We start from the raw sequence: 13,518 nt of genomic DNA on the forward strand, positions 1-13,518 counted from the left end.
CTGCACCAGGACCTCTTTGGGAGGCTTAGATGTAACATTAAGCAGGGATAAAGAGGTTGTCTGCAACAGAGTATTAGACAATCTTACAAAAGAAGGCTTCCAGATAGATGGAAGCCTCCCTTTGTCTTGTTATTTAGGGCTAGATTTTCATTTTAGAGTCAAAAGGAACACTCCTGAGCTTCCTAATGAAAGAAACAAAAGTTATTAAATTGCTGGGGTATCCAGAGATGTTGTAATGTTCCTCTGGACAGAATAAGCAGATTAAGTGACCTTAGCCAGTAGAACTAGCATCACTTATTAGCGTGCATTCATGAGGCATTCAAAATATGGGTATGTTGGTTTTGCCAGGCCTGATTTATTGCTCATTGCTACTTATAATTCACTTAGTGTGGTCTCATGTAGGTCAGTTTTTAGTAGTTTTCCTTTCCTAAGTGAGAGCTTGGTTATCCTGTGATGAATGACTCATCTCCTCGAAGCCCAAAGCCCTTCCACAATCTAACAGGCACATGTCTGAATGAATGCAGTTCCATCAACACCCAAGATGCTCAATACCATTCGAGAGAAAACAGCCTGTTTGATTGCCGTCCCATCCACTGTTATAATTATTCATTCATTCCCCGATAGGCACACCATAGCTGCAATTTGAACTTTCTGCAAAATGTATTGAGGGATCCAGATTAGTGGAGTTTTACGCTACTATGATTTGGCGGTCCCAGGCAGTAGTGCAGTGGCATTCACATCAGACTGCGGTGTGACTGGTCCCGGCTCCTTGCACACTTTCCATCCACGCTGGGTTGAACATCGAGATAGCAACTCAGGCCTAGAGAAAAAACAGACAAAGTCCTAAAGAAAAAGCAAGGTCGCCATCTGATGCGCCACAAGGCATGGAAAGGAACAACATGATTATGGCTAGAAAGTTAATTTATCACATGAGTGCTATTGGATGGCGTGGGCCATTGAGATGGAAGGGTCTGTATCTCTAACTAAATAAATAAAGTAAGATTTGAGATACCAAATGGCTTGCAGTAGGTGCTATATGGATAGCCAATGATGTCCTGTAGGGTACACTTTTCATGAGCAACTGTCCTTCATTTTAGATGGTGTCGTAAATTTTGCATCTACAGGTACAATCAGAAGGGTGTAGTTGTCCAAATAACTAATGGACTGCGTGCTCTATCATTGGAATTGCAAGCTGCATTATGCATAAGAAATCCATTATGGGTTCAGCAGTTATTTTTAAGTTCAAAGTTCAAAGTAAGTTTATCACCAGAGTAAATATTTGTCACCATCTACTAGCCTGAGATTCATTTTCTTGTGCGCATTCACAGTAAAAGGAAAGAATCAATGAAAAAACACACATGACAGAGATGGACAAATAACCAATGTGTAAAAGACAACAAATTGTGCAAATACAAAAAGAAAGGATGATAATAATAATAACAACAACAATACAGGACCAGGTGGTTAACACAAAAAATGATCAAAAATACATAATAAAAGACAAACAAATTCAAGATGATAAATGTAGAAAATGGCCAGAAAAAACAGAAACAATCCAACACATTACGGGATCCTGTAGCAGTTTAACACATTCTGATTACCTGCACAGGCACAATCAAGTGGCAAACATCATTCAGCAACATCTTGCTTTAAAGTACAAACTCATAAAAGAAATCACACCTGCCTATAAATCCAAGCCTGATCCTGTTTTAGAGTCAGAGTAGCACAAATTATATTACAACCGATCATTTATAACAGATATGACAATCCGTAATAACTGTCTGGATATAATAAAACAGGATAAACAAGCAAGAACAATTTATTTAATAGACATAGCCATTCCAAACATACATAACTTATGTGAAAAGCACCAGAAATATGCTGTATTGAAAGAGGAAATTGGAAGACTATGGAATATGAACAGGGTATGCACCATCCCAATAATAATATCTACAAGTGGTATCATCCTAAAGACACTACACAATAGCATTAAACAATTAGGTTTACAGATCAATATTTATGTAAATTTCCAGAAGGCCACAATACTAAACACCACTAGAATATCTGAAATTTCCTTGCAATTGAGAAATGAGTGTGTTTGGCTATGCCATACCTCAGGTTTTAACAGCTTGAGCTGAGAAAAAAATGGCAATAATAATAATAATAATAATAATAAAATAAACAATACATATTGAGAATATGACTTTTCGAGTCCTTAAAATTGAGGCAATAGATTCTAGGAACAGTTCAGTGTTGGGGTGAGTAAAGTTATCCCCTCTCGTTCAAGAGCCTGATGGTTGAGGGTAATAACTGCTCCTGAACCTGATGGTGTGGGTCATGAGGCTCCTGTACCTTCTTCCTGATAGCTGTAGCAAGAAGAGAGCTTGGCCTCGATGGTGGGGATCCATGATGATGGATGCTGCTTTCTTGCAACGGCACACTTTGTGCTCAATGGTGGGGAGGGCTTTACCTGTGATAGACTGGAAAAGGTCCCATCACAGCAGGCATAAACAGTTTCTTCCCATGCTTCAGCTTGAGATGGTCAATTCTTCTTTGGATATTTCATGTCAGATTGTCAGGTACATTCATCTTCACCAATCTGTAACTGTATGCAACTGATCTGCCACAATCTACAACATTCTTCAAATAAACTTACAGAGAATTGTGCACGATAGGCACTGTAAATTTAATGTTTCCTTCAACAAGTTTAATCTGTAAAAGCTACTAAGTCAGTCTGACTTTGCTTTGGACACCAAAGCCTGAATCTTAAATTGTTTCACTATTCACTTCTAAAGCAAAGATTTGCTTTTTGGAGATATCCCAAGCACAGCCAAGTTAGCTCAACTGAAAGTGCAAAATGAAGCTAAGGCGACCCTGGCTAAAATTAAACAAGTCTTCTTCATAATATCCACCAAGGTTGTTGCATGGTGCATTTCTATGGATACCTACCTGTGCATGAAATATTAGTTTCAACTGCATTGTTCTGTCTATTCCACAGATTAGTAACCTGGCAAAATCTATTTTAGGTTCACACAGAAGAAATATATTGCAGGCTATTCAACAAGATCAGCAAGTATCCAGAAGAGCAGTGAGTAACAGGGCCATTCATGTTTTAGGTCATCTCCACCACTCATCTAAGCTAAATACGGTCAATGTGTATCATATTTCTATCCTCCCTTCAATGTGAAAATTTATCCATCTTAAGAGTTGAACATCTTCCACCCTGAGGCCCGGAATGCACAAACTTTTGAGAATGAGAATTGAAAATTTCCTTGCCCCAATCATTGAAAAATCTCCTGAGACTTCTCTCCCATATGGCCTCTTTCCTATTTAATGATTCTGCCCTTTTATGTATTTCCTTGACATAGAATGTAGTTTCTCCATTCTACACTCTAGATTAAAATGGATTATCTGATCTTGATCTCACTTCTGTTTTAGGGACATTAACCAGTACAAATTGGCTACTGTGCTTTCAACATCGCGGTTCAATAAGATCTGATTGTCTAGAAATCCTGAGATCATGAACAGTGCCAAATGAATATAAAAGGGAAATTCAAAAAGCTGTAAAGAACCAGGGCTGAGGCAGCATCAATGGATAGAAAAAAAGAATTAATATTTCATGTCAGAAATCCATCATCAGATGCTCACCTGCAATGTGAACACTGTATCTGTTCACAGGTTACCTAACCTGCTCCATGTTTCTAGCATGTGCAGATTTTAAAAAAACATTTCAATGATTTCAATTTCAAGTTCAAGTTTATAGCCATTCAACCATTCAACATGTGTACAGCTAAATGAAACATCGTTCCTCTGGGGCCAAGGCCCAAAGCATAATACACATAGCACATATAGTTATGATCCAGCACATACAGGCACAAAATAATATTAGCACAGTCTCAGTTCATGCAAAGGCTTCTACTAACATACCAAATCCTTTTACTGTTTTGATGATTTTATTACGATCACCACAGCCTTTTGAATGAGAAAGCCTGAAACATTTTCCTAAAGTTATTTTTCAGTTCTCTTTCTTCCCATGGGTTTTGACAATTAATGGAGACGCCCTGGTACGAGACAAGTGATGCCAACAACACTTCAGCACAGCTATGAAGGATCAGTGGGAGGATTTGATGCACTCCAGTTGGTGACTGACCACAGCCAGCTTTGGTTTTGGCCACTCTTGTACTGGAAACAGAATATCAGAGGCCTACGTGAAGGAAACTAACATCTGGAATGCAACCAGTCTGTCATTTTGAAACTAGAAATGTTTTACTTTTTTTTAAATTTTACTCATGGTGGGAAAATTTGATTAATGAATCATTCAACTTCTGCTTGCAATTATAAATAAATAATTCTTGTCATGTCTTTTTCCCACTTCTAGCCTGAATTATCCTTTGAAAATTAAATCAACATTGATGTCATGTTAATCAGTTTGAAATCTCCATGGGATACAGTTGTCATTCCTCCTGGAGTCTCCGGGAACTGAAGTTTAATCTCCAGGATTTTGTTCCAAGCAAAAAGGGAGAAGTGTGTTCTTTGAATACTTGGAAAAACATTGTGTCTACAGGGAAAAAAGCTACTTCACTGCTGGTCATGAGAAATCCAATTGGATGATGAAGAACTTTTCTAGTTCTAATTGGTGCAGGAAGGCTGTATACCTGAAAGTAGAATGGCAGAAGGGGAAATGGTAGTTTGCTACAGGTGGTCATGTGTGGAAACCTTTGGTAATCCAAAGTTCGCTCAACCACAGCTGACTAACTATTGTGAGGATTGAATGGAGAAGCAAATAGAGATAAGATCAAAAGTTAATTGTAGTGTTACATAACCGGCAACAATCAATATCAATCAAGACAGGTTATATAAAAACAACCAAACATTTATTAAACATGGATAAACGATAAAAAAAACGAAAACTTTAACCGGAAGTTAACCGTTATGCAGCCGTTCAACAACTCGTCACTCAGCACTGGTTCTTAAAGTGTTAAATGCGAAAACAATTCTTAAAGCGATAAAGTCAGATATAGTTCTTAAAATGGTAAATTCGAAAGTTCAACAGATTTATATATTCAATTGGGAGAGACTTTCTCTGGAGAAGGATTTCTTCCTAGACGCGACTTTCCTGCTGGTTCTGTCCGAAGGATTCATGATGCAGTAAATAAACAGTTTAAAACAACTGACCTTAAATTCTTTTAGAGAGAGCAAACCTTTGCATGAACTCTTTTCTCTTTTGGCAAGAGTTATCTCTAATGCAGGTCGCTACTCCTTCAACGAAGACTCAATAAGGTCAAGCCTTTGTTAAACTGCCAAACGATGCAGACTCCTCTCACCTTCGGGTCCTGTACTTCGATAAGGTCTTCTCTCTCTCGTCTACTGCTGGAATAGGGTAAATCAGCACATCTAGCCAAAAATTTCCAGTCCAATAATATTGCATCTTGCAACAGAACGCACAACTGTTTCAAAAATGAAACTGCGTCACCAAAACAAACACGCAACAGAAACGGAAACACAGCACATTCTAACTGGAAATCTACAAACTTAAAACTAACTGCGTCAACTGGGGTCTTCCCTTATATACCCATGGTGCACATGTCATCACGTGACCTCACATCGGTGGGAAAATCACATCAGGTGACCTCCAAAAGACCATTACATCGTTCTCACAAAAAAAAACAGATCTCCTTGAGGCATGTAACAGTAGAAGGTTAAACATTGGTAGGTAATGGAACGAATGATTATAGGAAGGTTTTCTTATTTTTGTGGAAAGTAATGGAAAATTGTTTGTATACTAATCTAGATTTCATAAAGGGAGAATGATCTTGGACTCAGTGCTAAGTTTGGAATCTGAGATTTGTAAGTCCCAAGTTAATAAAGAATCAATGCTAGCAGTTTTCTTTGATGTAGAGAAAGTGTATGATATATTATGGACATGAGCATTGCTGCTTAAACTTGAAAAGATGGGAATAGGTGATAGAATGTTCAATTGGATTCGAGATGTTTTATGTTACAGGAAGACACAAGTTAGGATGGGAACGACATTCTCTAAGGAGCATGAGATAGAGAATGAGACTCCACAGGGATATGTGTGTAGCCCACTCCTTTTTAATACTATGATTAATGATATATTCTTAAATGTTGGCTCAGCATTTCCAGATTGTTATATGCTGATAATGCAGTGAGGAGGAGAGGCAAGAACATAAATTATCTAGTTAGGAAAATGCAGGCAGCTATTAGTGAAGCAGCGGAATGGGGATGTCAGTGAGGATTTACATTTTCTCTTGCAATAACTCAGGTTATTTGTCTTTTTTTCTAAATGGAACATTACCCCATATTGATCTCAAGTTATAAGGTGAATCTCTTAAACAAGTGTCAGTGGGAAAGTTTCTAGGTACGTGGGTGGACAAAAGTCTAACATGGAAGGTGCAAGTGAATAAAATTCTAGAGAAGCGTAAAAAGCCCTTAATGTGCTCAAGTGCTTAGTTGGGTGTGATTGGGATGTGAATAGGAGGTCACTTAAACAACTGTAGATTGCTTTAATCAGATCTGTCTTTGATTATCGATGTGTTGCTTATGGGTTGCCTCACCAGTCATCTTAAAGCCCCTAGATGAAGTTCAAGCTCAAGCATTGAGATTATGTTGCAGTGCTGTTAAATCACCCCCAATTTCGGCATTGCTGGTAGAAATGGGTGAAGTACCTTTACATCTATGTAGGCTACAGTTTGCAATGTTTTATTGGGTTAATGTAAGAAGACATAAAGTTGGTTTTCCAATATTGGCAACTTTACTAAAGTGTTGAGAGCACTGCATTCAGAAGGTCTTCAGTCTTGGGTGGACGGGAAGTGAATGGGCCCAAATTTTTGGTTTGTTTAATATGGCGTCGGACTTCGGGACGAAAGGTCCTGAGATCGAATCCAGCCGGCTCCCCTGCACGCTTTCCATCTGCGCTGGGTTACGAGCTGGTGATCTCTTTGGAAACTCACCCGGCAGAAGCCAATGGCAAACTACTGTCGTAACTTGCCTCGCACACAGTTCCCCACTATGTCAGAGAGGCGTGGAAGGAAATCGTCCGCTAAACGGAGACACTCCGGATGTGACGTACCTTTCCTTAATATGGATTATGGTCTCAGTATGGTCCCCTTTCTGTCACTCCTCCATGTTTTTTCCCTTTTAGCTGTGGTTGATTTAAGCTTTTAAGAGACGATCAAGATGAAGATGGACTGTTATTAGTGGCACAGGTAGTTCTGCGATATATGCAAGGCAGATAGTATGGTTTCTTACATATCTATACAAATGCTTCAAAAGACCCAACGAATTTCCGTTTATGTTCCAGGGTTTCAGGTGACTCTTGAGAAAAGATTATCAGACAAAGAATCAGTATTCACGTCTGAGATAGTTGCTATCATTTTAGCCTTGGAATGGGTTGAAGAAGCATGCCTGATTATTACTCCTGTGCTCTGATTTATTTTCAGTTTTGATATCTATTAAAACATTGATTCCAAATCGCAGGCCAGACATTCTTCTTGAGAATGGACATATCTGTTGAGGCTGCAGGGTCTGGGCTTGTGTATCCATTTCTTATAGGTCCCTGCCCATGTTGTGGTTGAAGGAAATGAGGTGGCCGTCATTCTCACTAAACAATCACTTATAATCAAGGATGAAAAGTTAGTAGTCCCTCTGCATGAAGGGGAAGTGAAAGCCATGATTATAAAGTATTCAATCACTGTGGCAACGAAGTTGTGATGAGAAAAAGAAAGGATGGCATTTATATAAAATTCAGAAGATGGTGAGAACTCAAGTGGGAGATGAGTATAAAAGGAGGGAAGAAGTTAAACATACATGTTTACACATTGGACATACTAGGTTGAATAATTTCCTGTTCGGAATTAATATGCAAGAGACGGTGCAGCTCATATTGTTTGGATGCTGGGCTTATGGGGTGCTAAAGAAACATTTAATTACTAAATTGAGATCTTTGGGACAGACTTGGTTTAAAATGAAATGTTGTTACGGTATCATTGCTATTGGAATGTATATGAGTGCAGATTTGACTTTCAGAAAACAATTAGACTTTTTGATATTATTTGAAGATTGGGGACGGGGGTGAGAGTTAGCGGGTTTGCTTCCTGTATCTTTGCTCCACACTCTACCTCACTGTTGCACCCTGTGTTGGTCTGCCAACTACCATTAAACTTTAGAAGAAGAAGTAGACATTGGTAGAAGATCAAAGGTGCATTGTTTGTTCATCTTTTAATGATACAGCAAAGCTGGTTTTTGAAATTCGTTTTGCAAAACTTCAACATCTGTCGATTCTGAAAGTCCATGTCAAGCGCATTGCTGTCACTTCTTGCAAAACATAACTTGTGTGGAAACGTAGCTGCATTATTTCATTGTCTAAAAATGTGTTGTTAACACTTCTCAATGTTATGTGTACAGCAAAGGCAGTTAACTTTTGCCTCTGAGTCAGAACCAAGTGGAAGTTATCCCACTTTGTGAGCAGAATGGTAGTGCAGCTTACAGAGCAGCTGCTTTGTTGGTTCAGGGATCTGGGTTCAGTTCTGTGCCCTCCCTCTCTCTCTGTGCAGTGTGCATGATTTACTTGTGATGGTGTGGGTTTCCTCCAGGCGATCCAGTTCCCAGAGATATATGTGTTAGTGGATAGCATTTAGCGTGTTGAACGCATTTGAAATTGGTGGTGGGTAGGGTAGTTCATGGAGCAAGCTGTTGTTGATGGGAGTGTGTAAAACACGACTGGTGCTATGGGGGATTCGTGGTCAGCATGGACTTGGACTTGTTTAACTAGAGAGGCTGTTACTATGCTGCGTGACTTGCTATGACTTCAGACACTAGAGTGCACAATCCATGCTGAATTGTGACACCAATGCTGGAGAGAAACTGCAGCAGCAATCTACAAAGTTTTCCATGAAGCGGTGAGGTAAGTGAGAACATATTTTTTATTTAGATTGAGTATGTTTTCCAGTGTCAAAAGTAATAGCAGTGGAAGACAGTAACAGAATACTAATGACATAGATTGACACCCCTCTCAATAAGAGACCCAGATGGATCATCCCTTCTGGCTTGATATGGAAAAGCTGGTCTTGGGATGCCTGTGCTTAGCTTCCTTTGAAAGCAGTGATGTATTCCCTACCCGAATCACTAGAAGAGATTTCATGCAACTAACTGACTTCCACAGAGAATAAAGAATAATCTCCAATGGAGTGACATAGCAGGAAGGCTGATCTCCTTCTTCTCCTGGTCAGGTGTCAGATCTCTCAGTGGGAGAGCATCTTAGAGGTAGTGACCACAACTCTATCTCCTTCACCATAGCACTGGAGAGGAGCAGACAATTTGGGAAAACATTCAATTGGGTTAGGGGGAAATATGATGCTATTAGGCAGGAATTTTGGAGCGTAAATGGGGAGCAGATGTTCTCAGGGAAATGCATGGCAGAAATGTGGCAAATGATCAAGGAATATTTGCATGGAGTTCTGCATAAGTACGTTCCATTGAGGCAGGGAAAGGATGGTAGAATTAAAGAACTATGGTGCACAAAGTGTGTAGAAAATCTAGTTAAGAAGATAAGAAAAGATTTCGAAAGGTTCAAGAAACTAGGTGCTATTAGAGCTCTAGAAAAGTATAACGTTGCAGGGAAGGAGTTTAAGAATGGAATTCAGAGAGCCAGAAGGGGCCAGGAGAAGGCCTTGGTAAACAGGATTAAGGAAAACCCCAAGGCATTCTACAAGTATCTGAAGAGCAAGAGGATGAGCTGTGTGAGAATAGGACCAATCAGGTACGATAGTGGAAATGTGTGCATGGAGTCGGAGGAGGTAGCGGAGGTACTTAATGAATACTTTGCTTCAGTATTCACCAGGGAAAAAGACCTTGGCAATTGGGGGGATGAATTGAACTGAATTGACTTTATTTCTTACATCCTTCACATACATGAGGACTAAAAATCTTTACATTACATCTCCACCTAAATGTGCAATGTACAATCATAGTAATTTATAATAATTTATAATAACTAGAACAGTCAATGTAATATAGAGTACACTCAGATCAGTGTGAGTTAATTAGTTTGATGGCCTGGTGGAAGAAGCTGTCCCGGAGCCTGTTGGTCCTGGCTTTTATTCTGTGGTAAAATTTCCCAGATGGTAGCAGCTGGAATAGATTGTGGTTGGGGTGACTCGGGTCCCCAATGATCCTACGGGCCCTTTTTACACACCTGTCTCTGTAAATGTCCTGAATCATGGGAGGTTCACAACTACAGATGCTCTGGGCTGTCCGCACCACTCTCTGCAGAGTCCTGCAATTAAGGGAGGTATAGCTCCTATACCAGGCAGTGATGCAGCCAGTCAGGATGCTCTCAATGTGCCCCTATAGAAAGTTGTTGGTATTTGGGGGTCCATACCAAACTTTCTCATCCATCTGAGGTGAAAGAGGCGCTGCTGTGCCTTCTTCACCACACAGCTGGTGTGTACTGACCACGTGAGGTCCTCGGTGATGTGGATGCCGAGGAACTTGAAGCTGTTTACCCCCTCAACCCCAGATCCATTGATGTCAATAGGGGTTAGCCCGTCTCCATTCCTCCTGTAGTCCACGACCAGCTCCTTTGTTTTTGTGACGTTGAGGGAGAGGTTGTTTTCTTGACACCACCGTGTCAGAGAGATAACTTCTTCCCTGAAGACCACCTTGTTATTGTTTGAGATAAGGCCAATCAATGTAGTGTCATCGGCAAATTGGTGACTTACAGTGGACTGAAATGTTTGAGCAAATAAACAATAAGAAAGAGGATGTGCTGGAGCTTTTGAAAAGTATTAAGTTAGAGAAGTCACCGGGACGCGATGAGATATACCCCAAGCTACTGTTGGAAGCGATGGAGAAGATTGCTGAGCCTCTTGCGATGATCTTTGCATCATCAATATGGATGGGAGAAGTACCAGAGGGCTGGAGGGTTGCAAATGTTGTTCCCTTGTTCAAGAAAGGGAGTAGAGATAACCCAGGAGATTATAGACCAATGAGTGGGCAAGTTGTTGGAGAAGATCCTGAGAGGTAGGATTTATGAGCATTTGGGGAGACATAATCTGATTAGGGATAGTCAGCATGGCTTTGTCAAGGGCAGATTGAGCCTTACGAGTCTGATTGAATTCTTTGAGGAAGTAACAAAACATATTGATGAAGGTAAAGCAATGGATGTAGTACACATGGATTTCAGTAAGGCATTTGATAAGGTTCCCCATGCAAGGCTCATTCAGAAAGTAAGGAGGTATGGGATCCAAGGAGACCTGCTTTGTAGGTCCAGAATTGGCTTGTTCACAGAAGGCAAAGGCTGGCTGTGGATGGTTCGTATTCTGCATGGAGTCAGTGACCAGTGGTGTTCTGCAGGGATCTGTTCTGAAATCGATCCTCTTTGTGATTTTTATAAATGACCTGGATGAGGAAGTGGACGGATGGGTTAGTAAGTTTGCTGATGACACAAAGGTTGGGGGTGTTGAGGGTATTCTGGAGAGATGTCAAAGGTTACAGCGGGACATCGATAGGATGCAGAACTGGGCTGAAAAGTGGCAGATGGACTTCAACCAGGGTAAGTGTGAAGTGGTTAATTTTGGTAGGTCCAATTTGAGAACAGAATATAATATAAATGGTAAAACCCTTGGCAGTGTGGAGGATCTGAGCGAGCTTGGGGTCAATGTCCTCATTCCAAATTTTCTGAGGTTTGACTAGAACCATAGAACCATAGAAACTACAGCACAGAAACAGGCCCTTTGGCCCTTCTTGGCTGTACCGAACCATTTTCTGCCTAGTCCCACTGACCTGAACACGGACCATATCCCTCCATACACCTCCCATCCATGTATCTGTCCAATTTATTCTTAAATGTTAAAAAAGAACCTGCATTTACCACCTCGTCTGGCAGCTCATTCCATACTCCCACCACTCTCTGTGTGAAGAAGCCCCCCCCAATGTTCCCTTTAAACTTTTCCCCCCTCACCCTTAACCCATGTCCTCTGGTTTTTTTCTCCCTTTGCCTCAGTGGAAAAAGCCTGCTTACATTCACTCTTTCTATACCCATCATAATTTTGTATACCTCTATCAAATCTCCCCTCATTCTTCTACGCTCCAGGGAATAAAGTCCTAACCTATTCAACCTTTCTCTGTAACTGAGTTTCTCAAGTCCCGGCAACATCCATGTAAACCTTCTCTGCACTCTTTCAACCTTATTTATATCCTTCCTGTAATTTGGTGACCAAAACTGAACACAACACTCCAGATTCGGCACCTCATCATAACATTCCAGCTCTTATACTCAATACTTTGATTAATAAAGGCCAATGTACCAAAAGCTCTCTTTACGACTCTATCTACCTGTGACGACACTTTTAGGGAATTTTGTATCTGTATTCCCAGATCCCTCTGTTCCACTGCACTCCTCAGTGCCTTACCATTAACCCTGTATGTTCTACGTTGGTTTGTCCTTCCAACGTGCAATACCTCACACTTGTCAGTATTAAACTCCATCTGCCATTTTTCAGCCCATTTTTCCAGCTGGTCCAAGTCCCTCTGCAGGCTCTGAAAACCTTCCTCACTGTCTACTACACCTCCAATCTTTGTATCATCAGCAAACTTGCTGATCCAATTTACCACATTATCATCCAGATCATTGATATAGATGACAAATAACAATGGACCCAGCACTGATCCCTGTGGCACACCACTAGTCACAGGCCTCCACTCAGAGAAACAATTCTCTACCACCACTCTCTGGCTTCTTCCATCGAGCCAATGTCCAATCCAATTTACCACCTCTCCATGTATACCTAGCGACTGAATTTTCCTAACTAACCTCCCATGCGGGACCTTGTCAAAGGCCTTACTGAAGTCCATGTAGACAATATCCACTGCCTTCCCTTCATCCACTTTCCTGGTAACCTCCTCGAAAAACTCCAACAGATTGGTCAAACATGACCTACCACGCACAAAGCCATGTTGGCTCTCCCTAATAAGCCCCTGTCTATCCAAATGCTTGTAGATTCTGTCTCTTAGTACTCCCTCCAATAACTTACCTACTACTGACGTTAAACTCACCGGCCTATAATTTCCCGGATTACTTTTCGATCCTTTTTTAAACAACGGAACAACATGAGCCACTCTCCAATCCTCCGGCACTTCACCCGTAGACAGCGACATTCTAAGTATTTCTGCCAGGGCCCCCGCAATTTCAACACTAGTCTCCTTCAAGGTCCGAGGGAACACCCTGTCAGGTCCCGGGGATTTATCCACTTTAATTTTCCTCAAGACAGCAAACACCTCCTCCTTTTCAATCTGTACAGTTTCCATGGTCTCACTACTTGATTCCCTCAATTCCATAGATTTCATGCCAGCTTCCTTAGTAAATACAGACGCAGAAAACCTATTTAAGATCTCCCCCATTTCCTTTGGTTCCGCACAAAGCCGACCACTCTGATCTTCAAGAGGACCAATTTAATCCCTTACAATCCTTTTGCTCTTAATATACTTGTAAAAGCT

This window comes from Mobula hypostoma, chromosome 17 (genome assembly GCF_963921235.1).
Source record: "Mobula hypostoma chromosome 17, sMobHyp1.1, whole genome shotgun sequence".
Taxonomy (NCBI): Eukaryota; Metazoa; Chordata; class Chondrichthyes; order Myliobatiformes; family Myliobatidae; genus Mobula; species Mobula hypostoma.